Here is a 4,419-nt window from a genome sequence, read left to right as displayed (position 1 = left end):
AAAAAAAAAAAAAAAAAAAGCTACACAGAGAGCAGAAGCTTCAACTACATTGAATTTCATTGTAACATGGATGAGTAGGTTGATAGCACAGAGGACCAGAAGATGGATGAGACTGTCAGCTACTAGAAGGTCTACCCACATCCCCAAATTTTGGTTGAGTGTTCTGTGCTTCCCAGGTAGTGGCCCCTGTCTACATCAGTCGCCCCTGCCACTCTCTTCTTTGCATTTATGTATCAATGTTTTCCAACTACTTAGAGTTACGTATCATATGGTTTCTTGATACCATACCTTTGCCTGTGTTGTTTCTCTGCCTGGAAGACACTTCTGTCCTATTTACCTAATTTACTCCTACATTTTTTTTCCCCAAGATTCAGCTCATATGCCATCTCTTCTTGACTAACCCAAGACTTTTTCTGATATCAATTCTCCTTTTATCTACCCAAGCTGAATGATCTTCCCTTCCTTTAAATAAATTATATTATATCAAAAAGAATTTTTCTTTAGAGAAATCAAAGATGATCTAAATACATGGATGGGCCAGGCATGGTGGCTCACACCTATAATCCCAGCAATTTGGGAGTAGGAGGCAGGAGGATCACTTGAGCCCATGAGTTCAAGACCAGCCTAGGCAACATAATAACACCCATCTCTGTTTAAAAAAAAAAAAATGTTTTTAAATAAAAAATAGGCCAGGCGCAGTAGCTCACGCCTGTAACCCCCACACTTCGGGAAGCCGAGACGGGCGAATCACCTGAGGTCAGGAATTCAAGACCAGCGTGGCCAACATGGTGAATCCCCGTGTCTACTAAAAATACAAAAGTTAGCTGGATAGTGCACACCTGTAATCCCAGCTACATGAGAAGCTGAGGCAGGAGAATTGTTTGAACAGAAAAGACACAGAAAAAGATGTTCATAGCAGCATTCTTTGTAACAGCCCCAAACTGTAAATAATCCAAATAACCATGAAAAATAGAATATTATGACATGTTAATGCAGTATAATACCATGCAGTAATAAATACGAATGAACCAAAGCTCTTTGCAAAACCTGAATGAATCTCATAAAAATAATGTTAAATAAAAGAAATCAGAAATGGTACAATTTCATTGACATAAGCTTCAAAAACTGGCAAAGTGACACTCTGTTGTTAAGGATGCATGTTTAGGGAGCAAAACTAAGAAAAGCAAACGAGGTTACCTTAAGGGGTAGCAGTTACTTTATGGGGAAGGAAGGAGTTTTCATTAGAAAGTAGCACAAGGGGAATCTCTGGAGTGCTGACAGTGATCTATTTTTTGACCTGGGTTTTGGTTACAGGATGTTCGTTTATCATCATTTACTTGGCTGTACATTTTTTTTTTTTTAATACAGAGTCTCGTTTTGTCACACAGGCTGGCGTGCAGTGGTGTGATCTCGGCTCACTGCAACCTCTACCACCTGGGTTCAAGCAGTTCTCCTGCCTCAGCCTCCTGAGTAGCTGGGATTACGGATGCCCGCCACCATGCCCAGCTAATGTTTTGTATTTTAGTAGGGATGGGGTTTCACCATGTTGGCCGGGCTGGTCTCGAACTCCTGACCTCGAGTGATCCACCCGTCTTGGCCTCCGAAAGTGCTGGGATTACAGGCATGAGCCACTGTGCCCAGCCATAGCTTTTTATTTTGCATACTTTTCTATATGTGTGCTAAATTTCACTATAAGAAAAGATTTTTGTCTGGGCACAGTGGTTCACGTCTGTGATCCCAGCACTTTAGAAGGCGAGGCGGGCAGATCACCTGAGGTCAGGAGTTCGAGACCAGCCTGACCAACATGGTGAAACCCTGTTTCTACTAAAAATACAAAGATTAACCAGGCGCGGTAGCAGACACCTGTAATCCTAGCTACTGGGGAGGCTGAGACAGGAGAATCGCTTTAACCCAGGAGGCAGAGGTTGCAGTGAGCCGAGATCACGACACTGCACTCCAGCCTAGGCCACAGAGCGGGACTCTGTCTCAAAAAAAAAAAAAAAAAAAGATCTTTTTACAGTGGCTCGTGCTTGTAAACTTAGCACTTTGGGAGTCTGAGGCGGGTGGATTACTTGATAGTTGGAGACCAGCCTGGGCAACATGGTGAAACCCCATCTCTACCAAAAACACAGAAAATTAGCCAGGCATGGTGGTGAACGCCTATAGACCCAGCTACTGGGGATGCTGAAGGGGGAGGAACACTTGAGCCTGGGAGGTAAACTGAGATTGCGTCACTGTACTCCAGCCTGGGTGACAGAGCGAGACTGTCTCCAAAAAAAAAAAAAGATAAAAAGATAAAAAGAATGTTTTGTATGAAAGGAGAGAATATTAGCACTCCCTTGACAAGGATGGAAGAGGCTCTCAGACCTGACAACATGCATGAGGTTAAGGCATTGCCACCTACTTCATGGCATCTAAACATCATGTTGTTGTTGTTGTTTAAAGACCGACCCTACCTGATACCTATATACATATGGAAATATTAACTCAAGGTGAATTGTAAACCTAAATGCAAGAGCTAAAGCTCTAAAATTCAGAAGAAAACGTATGAGTGAATCTTTGTGACCTTGGATTAAGCAATGGTTTCTTAGATATAAAAGCACAAACAATAAAGAAAAAAAAGATAAATTGAATTTAACTCATTTTATTTTAATTTGATAGATAAATTGGACTTAAATTTAACACTTTTGTGTTTCAAAGGATGCCATCAAGAAAGGCAACCCATGGAATGGGAGAAGATATTTGCAAATTATATATTTGATAAGGGACTAGTGTCTGGATTATGTATATATGTGTGTGTGTATATATATATATATATATATCTTACAACTCAACAATAAAAGACAACCCCATTTTAAATGGGCAAAGGGGAAACAAGGGGCTGAAAACGAGCTCAAATTTATTTATTTTTTTCAGACAGGATCTTTCTCTGTCATCCAAGGCTGGAGTACAGTAGCACGATCATGGCTCACCACAGCCTCAACCTCCCAGGCTAAAGTGATCCTCCCACCTCAGCCTCCCAAGTAGCTGGAACTGCAGGTGTGTGCCACTATCTGGTATTCCTGGGCTCAAGCAGTCCTCCTGCTTCAGCCTCCCAAAGTGCTGAAGGATTACAGGCGTGAGCCACTGCACCTGGTTTTAAACGTATGAAAGAAGATGAGTAAAAAACAGTAAAGTCCTGGGTTGTGAGGATGTAATAATACAAAAAGTAGAAGGCAAGACATTTGACTCCCGACTGTTCCATCAAGGACTGTAGTCTGGAAAATAAGTATTTTGAAGGTGAAAAATTAAAGCTCATATTAGGATAAAAGACTATCAGAGAGCACTGAGTTGTTTGAAATTAAGTCAAGCCTCCTAACCTGGATAAAACACATCATAGTGCCAAATAAAGTTAAAAATCCAGCCAGGCGTGGTGGCTCACGCCTGTAATCCTAGCACTTTGGGAGGCCGAGGCGGGTGGATCTCTTTGAGCTCAAGAGTTCAAGACCAGCCCGGGCAACATGGTGAAATTCCATCTCTACAAAAAATACCAAATGAGCTAGGTGTGGTGGCTCATGCCTGTGGTTCCAGCTGTTCAGGAGGCTGAGGCTGGAAGGTTGCTTGAAATGGGTGGCGGAGGTTGCAGTGAGCTGAGACACATCACTGCGCCCCAGCCTGGGCAACAGAGTGAGACCTTGTCTGAAAAACAAATACATACATAAATATATAAATAAAATAAAGTTAAAAATCTGAAAAAATAAAATGGGTAAATTATTTCAATCAGTATTTCTCTAAGGAATATATACAAGTGGCCAATATGCACATGAAAATATTCTCAACATCAATAGTCATCGAAGAAATGCAAATCAAACCAATGATATGACACCACTGCTTCTCAACCGCTAAGATGGCTAACATTAAAAAGACAGATAAATGTTGGCAAGGATGTGGAAAATTAAAACCTTCATATATTCTTGATGGGAATGTAAAATAGAGCAACTACTTTGGAAAACAGTTTGGCAGTTTTGACATTTCCTCAAAAAGTCAAACACAGAGTTACCATAAGCCATTCCTAGATACCAACCCAAGAGAATTGAAAATGTATGTTCACACAAAAACTTCTACACAAATGTTCATTATAGCATTATTATTTTGACTATTTTGAAATGGAGTTTTGCTCTTGTCACCCAGGCTGGAGTGCAATGTCACCATCTCGGCTCACTGCAACCTCCGCCTCCCAGGTTCAAGTGATTCTTCTGCCTCAGCCTCCCGACTAGCTGGGATTACAGGCACCCGCCACCGTGCCCAGCTAATCTTTGTATTTTTAGTAGAGATGGGATTTTACCATGTTGGCTGGGCTGGTCTCAAACTCCTGACCTCAGGTGATCCACCAGCCTGAGCCTCCCAAAGTGCTGGAATTACAGGTGTGAGCCACTGCAC

General features: G+C 41.7%; 1 pseudogene; it reads left to right on the top strand.

The window, feature by feature from the left end:
* LOC108520177 (epididymal secretory protein E3-beta-like) overlaps positions 1–126 on the top strand; it is a 25,098-nt pseudogene extending 24,972 nt beyond the window's left edge.
* The last annotated feature ends 4,293 nt before the right edge of the window (positions 127–4,419 follow it).

This window comes from Rhinopithecus bieti, unplaced genomic scaffold, assembly GCF_001698545.2.
Source record: "Rhinopithecus bieti isolate Rb0 unplaced genomic scaffold, ASM169854v2 scaffold_47952, whole genome shotgun sequence".
Classification (NCBI taxonomy): domain Eukaryota; kingdom Metazoa; phylum Chordata; class Mammalia; order Primates; family Cercopithecidae; genus Rhinopithecus; species Rhinopithecus bieti.
Note: the sequence above shows the minus strand (reverse complement) of the source record. Positions and strands in the feature narration are given on the sequence as shown.